The sequence below is a fragment of the Musca autumnalis genome, unplaced genomic scaffold (genome assembly GCF_047663935.1).
Source record: "Musca autumnalis isolate F117 unplaced genomic scaffold, ASM4766393v1 scaffold_2, whole genome shotgun sequence".
Taxonomy (NCBI): domain Eukaryota; kingdom Metazoa; phylum Arthropoda; class Insecta; order Diptera; family Muscidae; genus Musca; species Musca autumnalis.
The window spans coordinates 81669547-81695311 of record NW_027411755.1 but is presented as its reverse complement, the minus strand read 5'-3'; the positions used below and the strand labels follow the sequence as shown (position 1 = coordinate 81695311).

Here is a 25765-nt window from a genome sequence, read left to right as displayed (position 1 = left end):
AGGAAATCATTTTTGAGAAAAAAGGTCATAAAGTCATAACCCTAGTAAATAAACGACACATGAGCATAGTTGCCAATATTGGCACAGACTGCAATAGTTGCATTTTTAGGAGCAAAAAGCAGTGTTGTATTTCAAAATATTTCGATTTAACATTTGATTTAAAACAAATCCAAGTTTTGAGTTGATTTAATTTTGTATGGTAAATCAGGGTGGATTAAGCACTTAAATCGAGATAATGCCCTTAATCATCGTATAAGGGTATAGTCTAAACGGGCTATAAAACTCCCATCTGATCTACATTTCGAATGTGGATATTGTTTATTTTAAATTTACATCAAATTGATTATTCCACATTGCGTTATAATATAACATATCACCAAAACAAGTAAATTAGATAAAAGTTAAGTACGGTTAACTTTGCAGAATTATATTGCTCATATTAGTGTAATCCTCCTATTAACACACTTTTGAATCCAATGTTGTTTTATAATTAAAACATGACTTTATATACTGTTAATTTTTAATTAACATTAAATTGATTATTCCACATTGGGTAATAATATAGTAAAATAAAAGATGTTTATTGTTGAGTTCTTATTTCAAGACTGCTTTATTATTTGTTCATTCAATGTTTATAAATGTTTTTGGAGTTTGAAAATAAAAAATGCAAGTTATGGAAGTCTTCTTCCGTATTAAATAAAACTCGAATTATCCGAAAACGTTATAATCTTTATTTCGTCAATCCACTCCTTCTTTTTAAGTCCAGCACAAAACTAAACTAAATCTTTTCGTTTCCATAATTTTATAATTAAACTTAAAGTTACTCTGCAGCAGCGAACAAAGCTGATCGTATCAAATATCCACAGTTGTCCGTTGATCGTTGGTGGCAAGTGCTGAATAGACGGTTTGATGCTTAGGATACATATTTGGCTGTTGGTTAGCTGAAGTACGTTGGCTGATGAAATGTGGCGTGATATGGCGTGTGTGCAACGTAGGCACTTTTGGGTGGCGTGTGTTCTACGTTGGCATTTTTGTGATAGTGGTAATGACCGTTACATTATTGTATGTTGCTAACTTGCATATTTGGCAGTAATGTTTTTCGCGTGGAAAAACATCCGTACATACATACATGTTTATCATTAAAAATATTCATACATGTTTATAAATGTTCTTGGAGTTTGAAAATAAAAAAATGCATATTCGGCAGTAATGTTTTTCGCGTGGAAAAACATCCGTACATACATACATGTTTATCATTAAAAATACGCATACTTTCAACGAGTGCAAAAAAAAAATAAAATGCTTACTTAGTACTAGACATAACATGGGAAAAATTTATTTATTAACACGTGTATTACGTTACTCCTCTCCCCTTAAAGTAGAGCCCATGTTTTATGGTGCTAACGACGGGTAAAGTTTGGGTAATTGTTGTTGCGGCGATTCTATTTCGGGTGATTCGACTTTTTGCTGTTTCTTAATTTTTGAATAGATCATTACAATTGGGTTTATGGTTACAAATTTTAAATATAAAAATATTATAAAGAATGCAATAACAATGCTTGCGATTATTACGTAAATTAGTGTATTATTCTTCGATACAATTGTTACGATATCATCATGTTTGATAGTTTTTACTTTTGTTATTTTAATTGGATTGTATAATTGCGTTAGGTCAATTTGAGGTGATAACATGTTTTGATATAGAATGATATCATTTATTTGAAGTTCACATTTATTGATTCTGATAATTTTGTTGCCTTCTATATTTAAGTTAGTGTTTGATTGACAATTTTGTTTTAAAGATGTAACACTTAGATTCCACGTTACAATTATGTTTGGCTCTACATATTTAATCAATTCTGTTGTTACAATAGGCTTAAAATTACAAATTGGTGTTGAATGCATGAGAATTTTGGATATGCACTCGTCATTAATTTGTTTATTTGAATCAGTATAAATTTTATTGTTTATTTCAAAATATGATGAAGTGCTCTTATAATCTAGTTGATATCCATTTTGGTCGGGATAGGGAATTATTTTTATGTGAAATTATAAGTATAATATTGTCTTGGTAATTAATCCATGTTGAAGTTTTTATTAGTAAAATATTTCTGTTGTTTATGTTTTCTAATTTGTCGTAATTTAACCATTTGGGATTAAACAATCCTAATCTAGACATTTGCATGCCCATTTCGACGTCTTCCACGTATTCTATGAATTGCATTAAATCGAATATGAATGAGTCATACATTTCTTGATTTATTTCTAATTTTTGGATGTTATCATTAACTTGATTAATAACGTCATTGATTTCATGTAACTGTATAGAATTTTGCTCCATATTTTCAAGTTTTTCTTGGAATTTAAGTCGATCGTCTTCGATTGTTTATTTCAAAATATGATGAAGTGCTCTTATAATCTAGTTGATATCCATTTTGGTCGGGATAGGGAATTATTTTTATGTGAAATTATAAGTATAATATTGTCTTGGTAATTAATCCATGTTGAAGTTTTTATTAGTAAAATATTTCTGTTGTTTATGTTTTCTAATTTGTCGTAATTTAACCATTTGGGATTAAACAATCCTAATCTAGACATTTGCATGCCCATTTCGACGTCTTCCACGTATTCTATGAATTGCATTAAATCGAATATGAATGAGTCATACATTTCTTGATTTATTTCTAATTTTTGGATGTTATCATTAACTTGATTAATAACGTCATTGATTTCATGTAACTGTATAGAATTTTGCTCCATATTTTCAAGTTTTTCTTGGAATTTAAGTCGATCGTCTTCATCTAAAGTTCCAAATAGAAACTTAAAGATTGAACCTGCGATGTTAAAAAGTCGTCGTTTTTGTCTACTTTCTTTATGAAGTGTTAAGCCATGTAGTTGGCGTTGCAATTTATTGTATAAATAATTAAGATGGGGAGATTTCGTATAATTCGATAAATGCTTGCAAAATATGTTGTTTGTTTTGTCTATTTCTGTAATGTTGATCTGTAAGCAATGATGCTCGAATTCAGTAGGTATTTCCAATGATTTATCAGAGAATATCAGGTATCCGTGGTTGGTGTCAATATTATTTATTTCAATCTGTTGAGCATGACATATCATTACAGCGGTAAGTAATGTCATTATTGTGTACCATGGTCTTGTCAGTTTCTGTTTTCGTCGCTCGGCCTCCTCCAGAAACGATCGCACACTACCCTTGTACTGCGTGTTGCGAAATTCCTCTAGTAACTGATGATTTGGTGTTTGTGTTTTGTAGTTGAGGATTAGTTGTTTTCTGAGTTCAATCCAGGTATTGGTGTTGTTGTTTCCGAGTGTTGATATTACATCACTGCTGAGGCAACGTTGGATATGGCCCACCAATATGTTTTGTTGTCTCTTATCATTTGTCTGGTACAGAGCCAGGATATAATCGATTCTGCTTACAAACGCGAAAAGTGAAGATGGACTCCCGTCAAATTTTTCAACACTTCCAATTTGGAAAGCCACTTGAGACATTTCGCTGTCTGACAGGGCTGATGGTGCTGCTCCTTGTTGGGTCATTTTTATGATTTGGTTTTATTTATTTGATTCTTAATAGCGTTTTTATAAATTGTTTTAGTAGTGTTCTTTGCTTGTAATTTGTTGTGCACTTGTTTGACTTAGTCACTGGGTTTGATTTTTCTTTAATTTTTTTTTTTGTTTTTATATGTTTTTGGATTATTTAAGTTTTTATACTGTTTTTAATTTGTAGTTATTAATTTTGTATAATGTTCTTTGTAGTTTTTTAAATTTCTTTGATTATTTTGATTTGTTTCAGTTTGTATCTTATAATTATTCACTTAATTTATTTTAGACACTAGGTCACTTTGCACCACAGCTGTTTCGTATCCTTGTGAGGTAACCGAATTGGATTTAAAAGCCTCTACGAATTCTGTGGCGTCTTCCCGTTTTGTATAGGGTTTTATTATTTTGTCAGGCAATTACGAATCTTAGGTGTCGCGTTATTGTTGACGTTCTCTTTGTTAGAACTTAACACGATGTAAACCGACGTAAGGGTGCCTTAGCGTGTTCTTTTTCGGACAACTAGCAAATCGAAAGACTTATTGAATTGGTAGTCTAGCATCGCATCAATTATCTTTGTTTTGCTTTTTGTTATCGTCACCGACTGCGCCAGTAAAATAAAAGATGTTTATTGTTGAGTTCTTATTTCAAGACTGCTTTATTATTTGTTCATTCAATGTTTATAAATGTTTTTGGAGTTTGAAAATAAAAAATGCATATTTGGCAGTAATGTTTTTCGCGTGGAAAAACATCCGTACATACATACATGTTTATCATTAAAAATATTCATACATGTTTATAAATGTTCTTGGAGTTTGAAAATAAAAAAAAAATGCATATTCGGCAGTAATGTTTTTCGCGTGGAAAAACATCCGTACATACATACATGTTTATCATTAAAAATATGCATACTTTCAACGAGTGCAAAAAAATAAAATGCTTACTTAGTACTAGACATAACATGGGAAAAATTTATTTATTAACACGTGTATTACGTTACTATATATCATATCACCAAAACTAATAAATAAGATAAAAGTTAAGTACGGTTTACTTTGCAGAATTATATTGCTCATATAAGTGTATTCCTCTTAGTAACACTTTTGAACCCAATGTTTTTTTACAATTAAAACGTGGCAGAATTGCCACAATTGGATCCAAATGGGGATCCTCTTCATGTGTGCGCACTATGATTTGATTTGCAGTACCTAAAACTCCCATCTGATCTACATTACGAATGTGGATATTGTTTATTTTAAATTTACATCAAATTGATAATTCCACATTGCGTTATAATATAACATATCACCAAAACTAGTAAATTAGATAAAAGTTAAGTACGGTTAACTTTGCAGAATTATATTGTTCATATAAGTGTAATCCTCCTATTAACACACTTTTGAATCCAATGTTGTTTTATAATTAAAACATGACATTATATACTGTTAATTTTTAGTTAATACTAAATTGATTATTCCACGTTGGGTTATAATATATCATATCACCAAAACTAGTAAATTAGATAAAAGTTAAGTACGGGTTACTTTGCAGAATTATATTACTCATATAAGTGTATTCCTTTTAGTAACACTTTTGAAGCCAGTGTTTTTTACAATTGAAACGTGGCAGAATTGCCACACATGGATCCAAATGGGGATCCTCTTTATATGTGTGCACTATGATTTAATTTGCAGTACCTAAAACTCCCATCTGATCTAAATTACGAATATGGGCATTGTTTATTTTAAATTAACTTTAAATTGTTAATTCCACATTATAAGATTATTAAATAAAAGTTTTGTTAATTTTTTAAAAATAAGTTCCGTGCTTAAGTATTCACTTTTCACTTTTACAGGTAGAAATAAAACTCGCGGTTTTCACGTTTTGCTTTCACTTTATTTACACATTAACACTTTGAGAGATTATTGACAACTGAGCAAACTTCATCTTCTCTACAGCGGCTTATATATGTTAACGTTTGTTCTATTGTTACCTATGGTAACATTTGGTAAAACACCGTTTGATTTTAGTTTATGATTTTGTTGTCACCTATGGTGACGTTTTATTCAAATCACTTCTTTAGATTGTTGTCCAACTACGTGGACGTGTAGATACAATCTGACTTTACCTTAACTTTAGACTTGATATAACAGCAATATTATTATGTGGTAAGTGTGCGAATACGTTTGCGTTGCATTCTTCCAGCGAATAAGCGCATCAGCATTTCATAACCAACGTGTGATTGTCGAAATATGAAATATGATACGCGAATTGTCTGCGCGTGTTAAATCTTACGAGGTAGGGTTAGTAAGTTGAGTTAATGTTTGAATTATTACATTAACATATTAACATGTGCTAACTTTATGTCGATTTCATACGCTGACAATTTCACTCTCCAACGAGTCAACTTGCAATTTCAATTTTTCGCTTGCAATTTCAAAGTGTCTGCCTAATAGATAATGGCAAAAGGTTTTAGTTGCCCACACAATGGCAAGGAGTTATTTCTCAATTACGCTGTAATTTGTCTCATGGTCATTTAAAGTTCGACTAATGTAACTGATAGGATGCCCATCCTGTGACATTACAGCTCCGAGTGCTACATTACTAGCGTCTGTGGTCAATACAAATTTCTTTTTGAAATCTGGAATTTTCAAAATAGGGTCTCCTGAAATTAGTTGTTTCAATTTCTCGAAAGCAAAAATGTATTCTGGATTTTGAGCATTCAGCTCCCATAAAATTTTTTAACATTTCCAATTTGGAAAGCCACTTGAGACATTTCGCTGTCTGACAGGGCTGATGGTGCTGCTCCTTGTTGGCTCATTTTTATAATTTGGTTTTATTTATTTGATTCTTAATAGCGTTTTTATAAATTGTTTTTGTAGTGTTCTTTACTTGTAATTTGTTCGGCATTGTTTGACTTAGTCACTATTGCGTTAGATTTTTCTTTATTATTTTTTTACTGTTTTTATTTGTTTTTGATTATTTAAATTTTTATACTGTTCTTAACTTTTAATTATTAATTTTTTATAATGTTCTTTGTTGGTTTTAAATTTCTTTGATTATTTTGATTTGTTTCTGTTTGTACCTTATAATTATTCACTTAATTTATTTTAGACACTAGGTCACTTTGCACCGCAGCAGTTTCGTATTCTTGTGAGTTAACCGAATTGGATTTACAAGCCTCTACGAATTCTGTGGCGTCTTCCCGTTTTGTATAGGGTTTTATTATTTTGTCAGGCAATTACGAATCTTCGGTGTCGCGTTATAGTTAACGTTCTCTTTATTAGAACTTAACACGATGTAAACCGACGTAAGGCTGACTTAGCGTGTTCTTTTTCGGACAACTAGTAAATCGAAAGTCTTATTGAATTGGTAGTCTAGCATCGCATCAATTATCTTTGTTTTGCTTTTTTGTTATCGTCGCCGACTGCGCCAGTAAAATAAAGACCTTTATTGTTGAGTTCTTATTTCAAGACTTCTTTATTATTTTTTTCATTTAATGTTTATAAATGTTTTTATGCATTGGAGTTTGAAAATAGAAAATGCATATTTGGCAGTAAAGGTTTTCGCGTGGAAAAACATACGTACATGTTTATCATTAAATATATGCAAATTAACGCAAGTACGTTTGATTGATTCGAGTTTATTTGTAAAACTGAACAACTTAATCTAAGAAGACATTTAATAAACACTAAATTTATTATAGCAACCGCTGACACTGCGCCTCGTGTGTGGTGTTGAGTTTCATTATGTTGTAAGTCAGAATGCTGATGCTGCTACTCGTGTGGAGTATTGCATTGCATTCTGTTGGATATTCGTAAACAACCATTCCGTCTGGAATATTAGGGTGAGACGACGGAGACTGTGTTAACTTGCATGCATACAACGAGTGCAAAAAAAATAAAATGCTTACTTATCCATTCTATATTTTTCATTAAGTGAAGCGGTAATTGTTTTGTCGTAGGTCATCAATGTCTTGTTAGTCAATAAGGTAAGTTTCTTTTCCACTTCATCATAATATTCCAGAAGTGTAAGATTTCCTTGCCGGAGGGTTGATAGTTCTTGTTCAATGAGGTAAATCGGACGTTTGTCCGAGTATGTAAAATCGAGACGGGCAATAATTGCCTTGAAGTTAAGAAGTGTATTGAAGGAAAACGAGATCATATCTGCTGGTCCCATTAATTTTGTTATTGGTCCCTTTATTTTATTTCGTGTGATAGCTGCGGCCTGATAGTGCCTCCAGCTGCCATCATATTTCTCAAAAAGTTTGTAGGCTGTGTGAGCTGCCTGACGCCATGAAACGTAAGTTTCATGCTTGCCCTCAAAGTCCGGTAACGATTTTACAATGTCTAATGATTCATCGCATTGTACTCCCGGTACAATGGATATTTTTTTATAAGTTTCAACATCTGGTGTTGAAACTGCGATTTCATTAAATCTGTTTTCAATCTGTCTCAATTGGTTTTCAAAAGTCTGTCTTTGGACAGCTAAAGCTGCCTGAATGGCAGGGTTAACCAGTGTTCTTATTTGTTCTGCTGTCGACATTTCTACATATTACCTGACCACTGAAATGTTTTTTATACCTTCGATCAATAAGTCCACTTCTTTGTCCACAAAAAAATAAAAAAAAAAGGATCTTCAGTCACTTTCACAAGCACACACTAAGTTTTTAGTCAAAATAAAATGAAATTTACATTTAACTTATCACTCTACTTACAACGTAATATTTTAAATACATTTTACAGCAAAGTATTTGACTGGATGCGTTGACAGGCTGGCAGTTCGGTTGATAGACTTGCTGGTTTCTTCTTCTCGCTGTCCAGGCTATTCCGAGGCTCTGGTGACTTTTCCTTTTCTTTTGTTTGTCCTTTTATTTTGCTGCCCAGGCTATTTCGAAGCTCTGGTGACTTGGAATATTTTTAAAATATTTGTAATTGTAATGCGACAAATATTTATTTTATTAATAATTTGTCCTTTTGTGCTCTGCACCTTTTACAGTGAGTGTCAAAAATACTCAGTTCTTGTATGTTTTCTTTGTCCCGTAAGGCGACAAAAATGTTTTTTGTTAATTTGTATTTTTGCACTATTTATTTTTCTCTTCTCCCGTAAGATGACAGCAATATTTTATGTTAACTCGTTTTTCACAAAGGTCACAAAAATGTTTTTATTAATTCGTATTTATTTTTCTGTTTGTCCCGTAAGGTGGTAAAAATGTTTTTGTTAACTTGTCTTTTTGCGCTTTGTACTTTTAATTTTTTGTTCTGCAAGGCAACAATTTTTTAACTAATTTATTTTTAATTTGTCTATAATTGTTTCATTTTCCTGTAAAATGACAAAAATATTTTTTAGATTATCTCTTTGCGCTTTGCACTTTCTATTATTTTTTGTCCCGTAAGGTTACAAAAATATAATGTTATTACTTTGTTTGCAATTATTACTTTGTCCAGTAAGATGAAAGTATTTTTTAGATTGTATTTATTTTTTGTATGTTATTAATCTGTTTGCAATTTTTACTTTGTCCCGTAAGACAAAAGTATTTTTTAGATTGACTTTTTGCACATTTATATTTCTTTTTGTCCCGTAGGATAACAAAAATACTTTTTGTTAACACACATAGCACTTTGGTTTTTTATTTTTCCCGTAAGGCAACAAGAATTTTTTAATTCATTTGTTTTCCCTTTTGTTGGGCGCCAATTAACGCAAGTATGTTTGGTTGATTCGAGTTTATTTGTAAAACTGAACAACTTAATATACGAAGACATTAAATAAACACTAAATTTATTATAGCAACCGCTGACACTGCGCCTCGTGTGTGGTGTTGAGTTTCATTATGTTGGAAGTCAGAATGCTGATGCTGCTACTCGTGTGGAGTATTGCATTTCATTCTGTTGGATATTCGTAAACAACCATTCGGTCTGGAATATTAGGGTGAGACGACGGAGACTGTGTTAACTTGCATACGTACAACGAGTGCGGTTAAGTACGGTTTACTTTGCAGAATTATATTGCTCATATATAAGTGTATTCATCTTAGCAACACTTTTGAACCCAGTGTTTTTTTTTCAACTAAAACGTGGCAGAATTGCCACAATTGGATCCAAATGGGGATCTTCTTCATATGTGTGCACTATGATTTGATTTGCAGTACCTAAAACTCCCATCTGAACTATTATTTTAACGACACTAATTTAACACATATTCACTTTAATGATACTAATTTAAATTTAACACTATCGCGATTCACTCCCGAACTCCAACTGAATTCTGCCTTTTGCTATTCGTGGCTTCAAGCCTCCAGTTGTTGGCAGCGACGCCCTAATTATGCTGCCAAATATGTTTCCCATAAATGCAATATGTTGACGGTGCGACTCGTGTTGAGGATATTGTTTATTTTAAATTTACATTAAATTCATAATTCCACATTCGGTTATAATATATCATATTACCAAAACTAGAAAATTAGATCAAAGTTAAGTACGGTTAACTTTGCAGAATTATATTGCTCATATAAGTGTTATCCTCTTAGTAACACACTTTTGAACCCAATGTTGTTTTATAAATAAAACATGACATATACTGTTAATATTTAATTAACATTAAATTGTTTATTCCACATTGGGTTATAATATAAATTAAAATAATAATTATTATTATTAGTAGGTATGCTTATGATATAGAGAATTGTTTCCTGATTGGAAGCAATTTTTATATTGGCATAAGACATATTATTATTAACACGTGTATTACATTACTATATATCATATCACCAAAACTAGTAAATTAGATAAAAGTTAAGTACGGTTTACTTTGCAGAATTATATTGCTCATCCAGTGTTTTTACAACTAAAACGTGGCAGAATTGCCACAATTGGATCCAAATGGGGATCCTCTTCATATGTGTGCACTATGATTTGATTTGCAGTACCTAATACTCCCATCTGATCTATTATTTTAACGACACTAATTTAACACTAATTCACTTTAATGATACTAATTTAAATTTAACACTATCGCGATTCACTCCCGAACTCCAACTGAATTCTGCCTTTTGCTATTCGTGGCTTCAAGCCTCCAGTTGTTGGCAGCGACGCCCTAATTATGCTGCTAAATATGTTTCCCATAAATGCAATATGTTGACGGTGCGACTCGTGTTGATGTTGAGTGTCTGTGGGAAGGTATCATATTCCAATTTCGCAATATATTGAAAATGCTAAATGCAGGTTCAGTGTCCATGAGAACATATCGCATTGCAGTTTCGCAATGTATAGTAAATGCAATGTATGGTAATAGAGAAATAGCTTAGCACAGTGGTTTGGGGAGATTGTAGTGTGTTAACTTATTTATATTAAAACGTGGCAGAATTGCCACAATTGGATCCAAATGGGGATCCTCTTCATATGTGTGCACTATGATTTGATTTGCAGTACTTAAAACTCCCATCTGATCTACATTTCGAATGTGGATATTGTTTATTTTAAATTTACATTAAATTCATAATTCCACATTGGGTTATAATAGATCAGAATTATATTGCTCATATAAGTGTTATCCTCTTAGTAATACACTTTTGAACCCATTGTTGTTTTACAATTAAAACATGACATTATATACTGTTAATTTTTAATTAACATTAAATTGTTTATTCCACATTGGGTTATAATATAAATTAAAATAATTATTTTATTATAATTATAAATTAAAATATTATAATTATTTTTTATTTGAAAATTTTGACTTTTTTAGGCGAAGATCTTTTTTTTTAGTATTAGTTTTATTGTTATTATTATTTTTATTTTTTTTAAAAACTCCGGACGTGCGACTGCACGTCTTCCTCTATTGAATTTTAAAAATGGACACACTGTTACACTTATTTTAATCATGGCGTTAAATCTTCCCCCTTTAAATTTCATACGTTCCGTTAAACATTCTTTTGCTTAGAATGTTATTTAGACTCGTAAATCTTTTACTCCTTTTTGCAGATGTTGGTTTGTCTTCGATATCACTTTTCACTTCATCATTTTCTGTATTGCTTCATTTCTTCTATTTCTGTATGAACGTATCCAGATTAACAAAGTTAATATTACGAGTGTCAAACCAAGAGGCACGTTTATCCAAATGTTTATGTGTTTGTCAAACTTTAGAGTTTCAATGATTTTGATGTTATCATTCGTGAGCGTTTTCATCATTTCTAATGTTAAGGTCTCTTCCTGAAAGTTTGGTTCTTCAATTTGTAGCAGCGCTTGTAGAGGTTTTGATTTTGTTGTTAGGAATGATCTTCCTTCAATGTTGAGGATTCTATTCGAGTGATGAATGAGAAAGGTACCGTTTAGGGAAACGGAGGAGTCATCGGCCATGATTTCTCCTTTAAACTGATCAAGGAACAGCAATCAGTCTTCTATTTCTTCAATCGAGGATATATTTTCGTTGTTTGTTACCGTGCATGATGATGGTTTACTAGTTATTAATTTGGGAATACAGCTTGATTCTGTTATGTTAACTATGTCATTACAGTTACAAATATTTAAATTGTTAAAATTATTACAATTGTTTTTAGACCGTATTTTTGGGTATTACAAATTAGAATGTTACAGAAATTTATTTTATAAACATTATTTTGAAATTTTACAGGTTTAATTATGTTTTTCTACAATTTTTCTCATCTGTAGTAGGTATGCTTATGATATAGAGAAGTGTTTCCTGATTGGAAGCAATTTTTATATTGGCAAATTTCAAAAGTTCATCAATGTTGGAAAATGGTATTTCAGACTTATCGAATATGTCTTCAAATATTTGTATTTCTACATTGGAAAAAACAACTGAATTCACTATGTTAGCTTTCACCCATTGGATGGCAAATTCTATATTTGATAATTCTTCTTGAATTATTTCCAATTTATATTTGAATGCAATCACCTTATCCAATGTCTGTTCTTCTTTAATTTCTTCTATTCTATTTGTTTCATTCGTAATTGTGTTTAATTTTTCTATTGTTAATTGATTTATAATGGCTTGATTATTATTATTTTGCAATATATTATTTATTTTTTGTGTTATTATCTGTAAGTCATGGTGATCTTGTGTTCCAGCCAACCATTTCCAAGCACTGTCAAACAAATCTATAGATTTTAAGAGGGATAGACAGGATTGTATTCTGGATGTATAGTGGAGTAGGTAGGGAAGGATGGGATGGTGAATGCCAATGTTTTTTCCAATTAGAGTTTCCATATTTATAGCAACATCTTCATAATTTTTCAAATCAAACACGTATACTAGCTTAAATGTACCAGACTGGATTTTTGCAAAACCAGCATCAATTGTAACCAATTTGGTGTTGGAATAATCCAGTTCGGTAGTATTCCAAAGCTGTGTCAGCTTCTCCCACAACTTTATGCCTTATCGTATGTAGGATTGCGAAGTATTTCGCAGTTCCTTTCTGAGGCTCGTAAATGTTCATAATCCTATCTACCGCCTTCCTCCATGAAGTAAATTCACCGGGTTTTCCCAGAGCTGACTATACCGATATCTTCTGTGGTGCTAGCATCCTCGCCTCTTTTAAGAAGGTTTGCCACCGTTTCTTCAGATATGATCCGAGTTAGTTCGTTTTTTTTTTTTGAGATTGGAAAAAGGTTTAATCTTAGTATTTCCCCCAGAAGATGTGGAAGCAGAATTCGATAAGCTCATAGCGTCGACTTTCGATATTAATTTTTCCAGATCACTGATCATTAAAAAATATTAAACGCGTTACAACGTCACTTTTGTAAGTTTTAGCCTAACAAAATATCACTCTTGTTTTTAGGGGTTTCTCTGGTTTGGTCTCACAATCTAATCTTTGTTCACACAAATAATTGTAATAATATTCCTTTTATTTTTAATCTCTTACACTAACATAGTTTGTTTTTACTTCTTCTGGCTTTTTTTTTTTAATTTCTCACAACAAAGATTTTAAACAAAATATTACTCTTGGTTTTAGGGGTTTCTCTGGTTTAGTTTCACAATCTGACCTTTGTTCACACAAATAATTGTAATAATATTCCTTTTATTTTTAATCTCTTACACTAACATAGTTGGTTTTTACATCTTCTGACTTTTTTTAATTTTTCACAACAAAGATTTTATATTTTCATTTTCCCGTAAGGCAACAAGAATTTTTTAATTCATTTGTTTTCCCTTTTGTTGGGCGCCAATTAACGCAAGTATGTTTGGTTGATTCGAGTTTATTTGTAAAACTGAACAACTTAATATACGAAGACATTAAATAAACACTAAATTTATTATAGCAACCGCTGACACTGCGCCTCGTGTGTGGTGTTGAGTTTCATTATGTTGGAAGTCAGAATGCTGATGCTGCTACTCGTGTGGAGTATTGCATTTCATTCTGTTGGATATTCGTAAACAACCATTCGGTCTGGAATATTAGGGTGAGACGACGGAGACTGTGTTAACTTGCATACGTACAACGAGTGCGGTTAAGTACGGTTTACTTTGCAGAATTATATTGCTCATATATAAGTGTATTCATCTTAGCAACACTTTTGAACCCAGTGTTTTTTTTTTCAACTAAAACGTGGCAGAATTGCCACAATTGGATCCAAATGGGGATCTTCTTCATATGTGTGCACTATGATTTGATTTGCAGTACCTAAAACTCCCATCTGAACTATTATTTTAACGACACTAATTTAACACATATTCACTTTAATGATACTAATTTAAATTTAACACTATCGCGATTCACTCCCGAACTCCAACTGAATTCTGCCTTTTGCTATTCGTGGCTTCAAGCCTCCAGTTGTTGGCAGCGACGCCCTAATTATGCTGCCAAATATGTTTCCCATAAATGCAATATGTTGACGGTGCGACTCGTGTTGAGGATATTGTTTATTTTAAATTTACATTAAATTCATAATTCCACATTCGGTTATAATATATCATATTACCAAAACTAGAAAATTAGATCAAAGTTAAGTACGGTTAACTTTGCAGAATTATATTGCTCATATAAGTGTTATCCTCTTAGTAACACACTTTTGAACCCAATGTTGTTTTATAAATAAAACATGACATATACTGTTAATATTTAATTAACATTAAATTGTTTATTCCACATTGGGTTATAATATAAATTAAAATAATAATTATTATTATTAGTAGGTATGCTTATGATATAGAGAATTGTTTCCTGATTGGAAGCAATTTTTATATTGGCATAAGACATATTATTATTAACACGTGTATTACATTACTATATATCATATCACCAAAACTAGTAAATTAGATAAAAGTTAAGTACGGTTTACTTTGCAGAATTATATTGCTCATCCAGTGTTTTTACAACTAAAACGTGGCAGAATTGCCACAATTGGATCCAAATGGGGATCCTCTTCATATGTGTGCACTATGATTTGATTTGCAGTACCTAATACTCCCATCTGATCTATTATTTTAACGACACTAATTTAACACTAATTCACTTTAATGATACTAATTTAAATTTAACACTATCGCGATTCACTCCCGAACTCCAACTGAATTCTGCCTTTTGCTATTCGTGGCTTCAAGCCTCCAGTTGTTGGCAGCGACGCCCTAATTATGCTGCTAAATATGTTTCCCATAAATGCAATATGTTGACGGTGCGACTCGTGTTGATGTTGAGTGTCTGTGGGAAGGTATCATATTCCAATTTCGCAATATATTGAAAATGCTAAATGCAGGTTCAGTGTCCATGAGAACATATCGCATTGCAGTTTCGCAATGTATAGTAAATGCAATGTATGGTAATAGAGAAATAGCTTAGCACAGTGGTTTGGGGAGATTGTAGTGTGTTAACTTATTTATATTAAAACGTGGCAGAATTGCCACAATTGGATCCAAATGGGGATCCTCTTCATATGTGTGCACTATGATTTGATTTGCAGTACTTAAAACTCCCATCTGATCTACATTTCGAATGTGGATATTGTTTATTTTAAATTTACATTAAATTCATAATTCCACATTGGGTTATAATAGATCAGAATTATATTGCTCATATAAGTGTTATCCTCTTAGTAATACACTTTTGAACCCATTGTTGTTTTACAATTAAAACATGACATTATATACTGTTAATTTTTAATTAACATTAAATTGTTTATTCCACATTGGGTTATAATATAAATTAAAATAATTATTTTATTATAATTATAAATTAAAATATTATAATTATTTTTTATTTGAAAATTTTGACTTTTTTAGGCGAAGATCTTTTTTTTTAGTATTAGTTTTATTGTTATTATTATTTTTATTTTTTTTAAAAACTCCGGACGTGCGACTGCACGTCTTCCTCTATTGAATTTTAAAAATGGACACACTGTTACACTTATTTTAATCATGGCGTTAAATCTTCCCCCTTTAAATTTCATACGTTCCGTTAAACATTCTTTTGCTTAGAATGTTATTTAGACTCGTAAATCTTTTACTCCTTTTTGCAGATGTTGGTTTGTCTTCGATATCACTTTTCACTTCATCATTTTCTGTATTGCTTCATTTCTTCTATTTCTGTATGAACGTATCCAGATTAACAAAGTTAATATTACGAGTGTCAAACCAAGAGGCACGTTTATCCAAATGTTTATGTGTTTGTCAAACTTTAGAGTTTCAATGATTTTGATGTTATCATTCGTGAGCGTTTTCATCATTTCTAATGTTAAGGTCTCTTCCTGAAAGTTTGGTTCTTCAATTTGTAGCAGCGCTTGTAGAGGTTTTGATTTTGTTGTTAGGAATGATCTTCCTTCAATGTTGAGGATTCTATTCGAGTGATGAATGAGAAAGGTACCGTTTAGGGAAACGGAGGAGTCATCGGCCATGATTTCTCCTTTAAACTGATCAAGGAACAGCAATCAGTCTTCTATTTCTTCAATCGAGGATATATTTTCGTTGTTTGTTACCGTGCATGATGATGGTTTACTAGTTATTAATTTGGGAATACAGCTTGATTCTGTTATGTTAACTATGTCATTACAGTTACAAATATTTAAATTGTTAAAATTATTACAATTGTTTGGGTATATACAAATTAGAATGTTACTGAAATTTATTTTATAAACATTATTTTGAAATTTTACAGGTTTAATTATGTTTTTCTACAATTTTTCTCATCTGTAGTAGGTATGCTTATGATATAGAGAATTGTTTCCTGATTGGAAGCAATTTTTATATTGGCAAATTTCAAAAGTTCATCAATGTTGGAAAATGGTATTTCAGACTTATCGAATATGTCTTCAAATATTTGTATTTCTACATTGGAAAACACAACTGAATTCACTATGTTAGCTTTCACCCATTGGATGGCAAGTCTATATTTGATAATTCTTCTTGAATTATTTCCAATTTATATTTGAATTCAATCACCTTATCCAATGTCTGTTCTTCTTTAATTTCTTCTATTCTATTTGTTTCATTTGTAATTGTGTTTAATTTTTCTACTGTTAATTGGTTTATAATGGCTTGATTATTATTATTTTGCAATATATTATTTATTTTTTGTGTTATTATCTCTAAGTCATGATGATCTTGTGTTCCAGCCAACCATTTCCAAGCACTGCCTAACAAATCTATAGATTGTAAGAGGGATAGACAGGATTTTATTCTGGATGTATAGTGGAGTAGGTAGGGAAGGATGGGATGGTGAATGCCAATGTTTATTTCCAATTAGAGTTTCCATATTTATAGCAACATCTTCATAATTTTTCAAATCAAACACGTATACTAGCTTAAATGTACCAGACTGGATTTTTGCAAAACCAGCATCAATTGTAACCAATTTGGTGTTGGAATAATCCAGTTCGGTAGTATTCCAAAGCTGTGTCAGCTTCTCCCACAACTTTATGCCTTATCGTATGTAGGATTGCGAAGTATTTCGCAGTTCCTTTCTGAGGCTCGTAAATGTTCATAATCCTATCTACCGCCTTCCTCCATGAAGTAAATTCACCGGGTTTTCCCAGAGCTGACTATACCGATATCTTCTGTGGTGCTAGCATCCTCGCCTCTTTTAAGAAGGTTTGCCACCGTTTCTTCAGATATGATCCGAGTTAGTTCGTTTTTTTTTTTGAGATTGGAAAAAGGTTTAATCTTAGTATTTCCCACAGAAGATGTGGAAGCAGAATTCGATAAGCTCATAGCGTCGACTTTCGATATAAATTTTTCCAGATCACTGATCATTAAAAAATATTAAACTCGTTACAACGTCACTTTTGTAAGTTTTAGCCTAACAAAATATCACTCTTGTTTTTAGGGGTTTCTCTGGTTTGGTCTCACAATCTAATCTTTGTTCACACAAATAATTGTAATAATATTCCTTTTATTTTTAATCTCTTACACTAACATAGTTTGTTTTTACTTCCTCTGGCTTTTTTTTTAATTTTTCACAACAAAAATTTTAAACAAAATATTACTCTTGGTTTTAGGGGTTTCTCTGGTTTAGTTTCACAATCTAATCTTTGTTCACACAAATAATTGTAATAATATTCCTTTTATTTTTAATCTCTTACACTAACATAGTTTGTTTTTACTTCTTCTGACTTTTTTTAATTTTTCACAACAAAGATTTTATATTTTCATTTTCCATTTGTATTTTTTGTCACACAATTACATTTTTATTTTTTCTTTCAATAATTATTTTCTTAACACTATCACTTATGTATGTATTATTTTTAACTTACTAGAACTATTTAATTTATTTAATTAATTTTTCACAACAAAGATTTTATATTTTCATTTTCCATTTGTATTTTTTGTCACACAATTACATTTTTATTTTTTCTTTCAGTAATTATTTTGTTAAAATTATCACTTATGTATGAATTATTTTTAACTTACTAGAACTATTGATGTAGTTTTCATCTTCTTTATATCCCGGGTGGCAGCTTGTCTGTACAAACGTCCTGTTCTCCTACGATACTGGGGGCTTCTTCCACTCGGCTTTTGGGTCCTTTAGGAATCCGTAGTTGGGCGACAGTTAAATTAATTGATGAGGAATTAATTTGATCCTCTACGGTGCTATGCACCTTAGTTAAATAATGAAGACTTGATTTGCTTTTTTGCGGTGCTATTTATTGAATAATTGAATGATAACTTAAAACTAACTTTATTTTATGATTATAATGTAGAGCGCTGCGACGATCACGCAACTTGCATAAATTGCTGCGTAAGCTTGAAGACATTCCCATCGTCGAATGCAATACGATCCTTTTGTTGAAGGTTGAGTTCGCTGAACTTATGTTTGTTGGTAACGTTTGTGGTGTCAGAGGAAAGTTACAAATGCTTGTGTTCAGTGGCAGTGGTATAGTGGGATTTAGGTGTTAACTTATATATTTTGTTATTTTTATTTGCAATTTATTTACAAGTAATATTTAATAAGTACTAGAATAGAACATAATTGTTAAACCCTAGTGGATTCAACAATAAAAACATATTGCAATTTTAATTTCAGATTGCATTTTTTATAAAACTTATTAAATAAATGGAAGGTGTAAAACGTGTCTTCGTTTCAGTCTTCTAATTTCATCTGTGTCATCTAAAGTATGAATTGCTAAGACATTCGAATAGTTACTTAATCTGGTTTTTTGACTTCTTCGCAATTTCCCTTCTTCTACTAAAGCATACAGATTGGACGTTCCTCTTTTGCTGATCCTTGATGGTTTATTGGCTTCATTTTCACAATTTGTGTTCTCCTTCTCAATTTCGCTTCTTCTTCACAATATCAGTTCTTATTCAGAATCTCGATTCTCACTTGTTTGTGGAGTATATGGTTGGTTAATATGTTTTATTGTATAAGCATAATGTTTTTAATTGTTTTCACAGGCAACTTAATGAGCATTGAAGAAATCTACTTGATTAGTTTGAATATCAGCACTGACATCATATTCATTAAAAAATTTGTCATTTCTATTTGCTTTGTTAGCAATGATTCTACCTTAACAAAGTTATTTCTCCCTTTTTTGCCTTTTAAGACTTGGGCATATTTGGGTCATATCTGAAGTTTAGTTGGGCATGGCGTTGTTATCGTCATAAACAGTCTCGTTTTGTCTTGAATACACGGGAGTAGACTTCTTCTGAACTAGTTTTTGATCGGACATCCTTTTTAACTAGCTGTAACTTCTACAACTATTTCGTATATTGTTAACCTACCCCAACTGCATCACCATTGCCACGAGCTGCAGCATCAGCTTTTATGTTGTTTCTCATATTGTCACCTGACCGTCACGGTTGGTGTGGCTGGACAAATCACCTCGTCGCATACTATATTAGCACCAGCTGCCTGCATATATGTTTCTAAGATTTGCTCCGCTTCTCCCTATATAATTTTAGATCTAATAATTATAGGGCTCGGTCATCTGTATGATTCGCTGTTATAATGATATAATCTTGTATTCTGAAATATGACTTGCTTGTAAAATGAGTATCAGAAATCAGTAGAATATCTATAAAAATTTTATGAAGAAATAATTCTATTTCCTTTCTATGGTTTGAAATGCCATTAGCATTCCACTCAGCCATTGAAGAAATCTACTTGATTATTATGGACATCAGCAATGACATCATATTCATTAAAGAATTTGTCATTTCTATTTGATTTGTTAGCAATGATTCTATCTTACTTGACAAATAACTTTGTGTTTTGCCCTTTTAAGACTTGGGCATATGACCCAAAGTTATCTGAAATTTGGTTGGGCATGGGGTTGTTATCATCACATACAGTTTCGTTTCGTCTTGAATACACGGGAATAGATTTTCCTTGAACCAGTTTTCGGTAAATCGGACATCCTTTTTAACTACCTGTATGCGTATTTTCTGGTTTATTACATTCTAATGTGGAATGACCAAACCACGTTTAACACACCTAAAAGGTAGTATGACTTTGGTTGTCCAAATTCTTGACATCTAAAACATTGTACTAAGTCGTCAAACTTTCTTGGAGATTCAATTGTAATGTTGTTAAATATTGTAGTAATATTATAAATTTCTTTATTTTTACTTTTGGGATCAAAGTCAACAAAAAAACATGGGTAAAGACTTCTTGATTTATCTGCTGATAATATTACCGACGCTCCTTACGTCGTGACCCTTAAATAGGCTATTGTATCTGATACATCGGTAGGGAAGTGTACATTTTTAATGACTATATCTCCTATCTTCTTTTAGTTGATAGGTATGATAACATATTTTGTTTATATCGAAGTACTTAACTACTTTCTGTGCGATTCAATCACGAGACTAATTTCACTTTTAAAAGGAGATTTAAAACTAAAATCTTCAACTGGATTAATTTTATTTATATCCAACATTTTAGCAAAATTTTTGACATCAGGAATAAAAATTGGTGGCGGTTCTGGATCTGCTGCATCGATGTTGTTCTCATTTTCCACAGATGACAATACACCAAATCGGTTTGACGTGGACGGTTGATTTCTGTTAAACGTTTGCTTCCTTTTTGGAGAATTACATGTAGGGGGAGACTCTTGTATTTTTCTCTCGGTTGACACTTCTTGCCACTCTTCGTCTTGACAACCAATGCAATCAGTTACATTAATTTTTGTTGTAACACCCATTGTGGATATTTTTTTATTATTGTTATTTTTGTGTTGTAGTCAATTCAGGTTTTGCTAGCAACGCAATTAATGCACGCATGCAAAAAATGGAGCCCTGCAAGGCAGTCTTTTTGTTTGTAAAAATTATAGAACAAAAATAAAAACAAAAAACATGGCAGAATTGCCACAAATGGATCCGAATTTAGATCCCTTTTATAACGGCGATCTATGATTTTATTTACATTGCCTAAAACTCCCATCTGATCTACATTTCGAATATGGATAATGTCAATTTGTAATTAACATAAAATTGATTATTCCACATTGGGTTATAATATATCATCTCACCAAAACTAGTAAATTAGACAAATGTTAAGTACGGTTTACTTTGCAGAATTAAATTGCTCATATAAGTGTATTTCTCTTAGTAGCATACTTTTGAACCCAATGTTGTTTTACAATTAAAACATGGCAGAATTGCCACAATTGGATCCAAATGGGGATCCCCTTTATATGTGTGCACTATGATTTAATTTGCAGTGCCTAAAACTCCCATCTGATCTACATTTCGAATATGGATATTATTTTAAATTAAAATTATATTGATAATTCCACATTGGATTATAATATAAATTAAAATAATATTTATTATTTTTAATTTTTAAAATACACCGGACGTGCAACTGCACGTCATTATTTATTGAAGAAATCTACTTGATTAGTATGGACATCAGCAATGACATCAAATTCATTTCTATTTGCTTTGTTAGCAATGATTCTATCTTACTTAACAAACAAATTTGTGTTTTGCCCTTTTAAGACTTGGGCATATGACCCAAAGTTATCTGAAACTTGGTTGGGCATGGCGTTGTTATCATCATATACAGTTTCGTTTCGTCTTGAATACACGGGAGTAGACTTTCCCTGAACTAGTTTTCGGTAAATCGGACATCCTTTTTAACTACCTGTATGCGTATTTTCTGGTTTATTACATTCTAATGTGGAATGACCAAATCACATTTAACACACCTAAAAGGTTTACGGCAGTATGACTTTGGTTGTCCAAATTCTTGACATCTAAGACATTGTACTAAGTCGTCAAACTTTCTTGGGGATTCAATTGTAATGTTGTTAAATATTCTAGTAATATTATAAATTTCTTTATTATTACTTTTGGGATCAAAGTCAACAAAAAACATGGGTAAAGACTTCTTGATTTGTCTGCTGATAATATTACCGACGCTCCTTACGTCGTGACCCTTAAATAGGCTATTGTATCTGATACATCGGTAGGGAAGTGTAAATTTGTAATGACTATCTGTCCTATCTTCTTTTAGTTGATAGGTATGATAACATATTTTGTTAATATTGAAGTACTTAACTACTTTCCTGTGCGATTCAATCACGAGACTAATTTCACCTTTAAAAGAGATTTAAAACTAAAATCTTTAACTGGACTATTTTTATTTATATCCAAATAAATATTTACAGTTTCCTTTAATTCAGTTAAATATTGTTTAAATATTATAAATATATTAATAGTTTCATTCTTAAATTAAATGTTATAAATATATTAATAGTTTCATTCTTAAATTAAATTGTCATTAAATTCAAATTTAAATTTAGCCCTAGAAGTGTTCTGTACAGTACGCTGATATTGGTTCTTATCTTTGCTGAAATTAAATTTTCCAATTTGAAATCCAATTTATCTTCACACACATACATTTTAGCAACGTTTTTGACATAAGAAATACAAATTGGTAGCGGTTCTGGATCTGCTACATCGATGTTTTTCTCATTTTCCACAGATGACAATACACTAAATCGGTTTGACGTGGACGGTTGATTTCTATTAAACGTTTGCTTCCTTTTTGGAGAATTACATGTAGGAGGAGACTCAGGTATTTTTCACTTGGTTGACACTTCTTGACACTCTTCGCCTTGATTACCAATACAATCAGTTACATTAATTTTTGTTGTAACACTCATTGTGGATATTTTTTTATTATTGTTATTTTTGTGTTGTGGGCAATTCAGGTTTTGCTAGCAACGCAATTAATCCACGCATGCAAAAAATGGAGCACTGCAAGAATTTTTTTTTTGTATGTAAAAATTATAGAACAAAAATAAAAACAAAAAACATGGCAGAATTGCCACAAATGGATCCGAATTTGGATGCCTTTTATAATGGTGATCTATGATTTTATTTGCATTACCTAAAACTCCCATCTGATCTACATTTCGAATATGGATATTGTCAATTTGTAATTAACATAAAATTGATTATTCCACATTGGGTTATAACATATCATATCAACAAAACTAGTAAATTAGACAAATGTTAAGTACGGTTTACTTTGCAGAATTAAATTGCTCATATAAGTGTATTTCTCTTAGGAGCATACTTTTGAACCCAATGTTGTTTTACAGTTAAAACATGGCAGAATTGCCACAATTGGGTCCAAATGGGGATCCTACTTATATGTGTGCACTATGATTTAATTTGCAGTGCCTAAAACTCCCATCTGATCTACATTTCGAATATGGATATTGTTTATTTTAAATTAACATAAATTGAAAATTCCACATTGGGTTATAATATAAATTAAAATAATATTAATTATTTTTAATTTTTAAAATACACCGGACGTGCGACTGCACGTCATTCTTTATTGAAGTTTAAAAATGGACACAAAGTATTATAGTTATTTTAGTCATAACCTATCTTAAATTCGCTGTCTTCCGCAGTGAAATCCAATACGCGTTGTTAGAATATTAAATGCATTTATGAGAATGAATTCGTACAAATGTTCATATGCCAACAAAGCGTATCATATTACAATATGAGGTGATGTCTGGACAGTATTCAAAGTAAATGCATTTTGTGTTAACTTATATCATATCGCAAAAACTAGTAAATTTTACAAATGTTAAGTACGGTTGCTCATATAAGTGTAACATAACTTTGAACCAAATGTTGTTTTAAAATTACAACATGGCAGAATTGCCAAAAACGATCGAGTTTTATTAAAGCCCTCATAAAACTATATTATTCTACAGAAAATATATGTTTTTATTAAGAAAAAAGTGCAAAATCCTTGTAATAATACATTATATGTCTTATACAACACAAATAAGTTTAGTTTTGTTTAACATATCGTATTTAATATTCTTTGTCCCGTTTCCACATCATTTTTATAAATTTCTATTTTTCAATTTTGTTTATCATTTAATTTTTAACATTCCTTGTCAATTTTTAACATTACTTTTCTTAATTTCCATCTTTTCATTTATAACATTATTTGTCACTTTTTAACATTAATTTTCTTAATTTCTATTTTTTATTTTACAAAATTCGGATAAATTTTTCCATCTTCAATAATATATCGAGAAAACACTATCCTAAAGATACTCGTCTAAATTGATACTGACAAATGTGAGTTACGAATGTTATAAATTTTTGACTTGACTTCAGCTACTGGAACATGGAAAACTCTATTTTGAAATCTATCGGCATTTTGTACATGGCCTTATAAGCCTTCTATCCGCTGAGGAGGGAATTTATCTTTACTCATAACTTTAGACGTCGATAGTAAACTCCTAGTCTTGGAGTTTCATCTCGTTGCTTGACAAGTACTACTGCGCTACTATACTCTGATTTGGATTTATCAATACTTCTATTTTCAGCCATTGGTCTACTTGATCATTCACCAAACACTGTTCTTTGTCATCAACCAATGCAATATTCATTTCAATATTTATGGACATACATTTCTCTGGTTTATACTTTATATTATTTCGTTTACCTGTGCCTTTGCTTCTTTACTTGCCATTTCACATATATCCCATTCAGGTTCTTTTATCGTTTCTCATTAGTGAGAAATGGTCACAATCGGGCTTGGTCTATGTCTGGTTGAGCTGCCAAAATTTACGTTTGGTATCCTGGTTAACTAACCGATAAACAGGGTGCCTTGTTTACTCTCCAAATAGGGGTACCATGTGTTTTTTTAAATTTGTAATGACTATCTGCCCTATCTTTTTTTAGTTGATAGGTATGATAACATATATTGTTAATATCGAAGTACTTAACTACTTTCCTGTGCGATTCAATCACGAGACTAATTTCACTTGGTTGACACTTCTTGACACGCTTCGTCTTGATTACCAATACAATCAGTTACATTAATTTTTGTTGTAACACTCATTGAGGATATTTTTTTATTATTGTTATTTTTGTGTTGTGGGCAACGCAATTAATCCACGCATGCAAAAAATGGAGCACTGCAAGAAACTCGTTTTGTATGTAAAAATTATAGAACAAAAATAAAAACAAAAAACATGGCAGAATTGCCACAAATGGATCCGAATTTGGATCCCATTTATAATGGTGATCTATGATTTTATTTGCATTACCTAAAACTCCCATCTGATCTACATTTCGAATATGGATATTGTCAGTTTGTAATTAACATAAAATTGATTATTCCACATTGGGTTATAACATATCATATCACCAAAACTAGTAAATTAGACAAATGTTAAGTACGGTTTACTTTGCAGAATTAAATTGCTCATATAAGTGTATTTCTCTTAGAAGCATACTTTTGAACCCACTGTTGTTTTACAATTAAAACATTGCC

At 31.3% G+C, this 25765-nt stretch overlaps 1 protein-coding gene across 1 annotated transcript in view; it reads left to right on the top strand.

The window, feature by feature from the left end:
• Nucleotides 1–25765, top strand: part of lmgB (lemming B) — a 148837-nt gene that overhangs the window by 103055 nt on the left and 20017 nt on the right. The window lies entirely within an intron of this gene.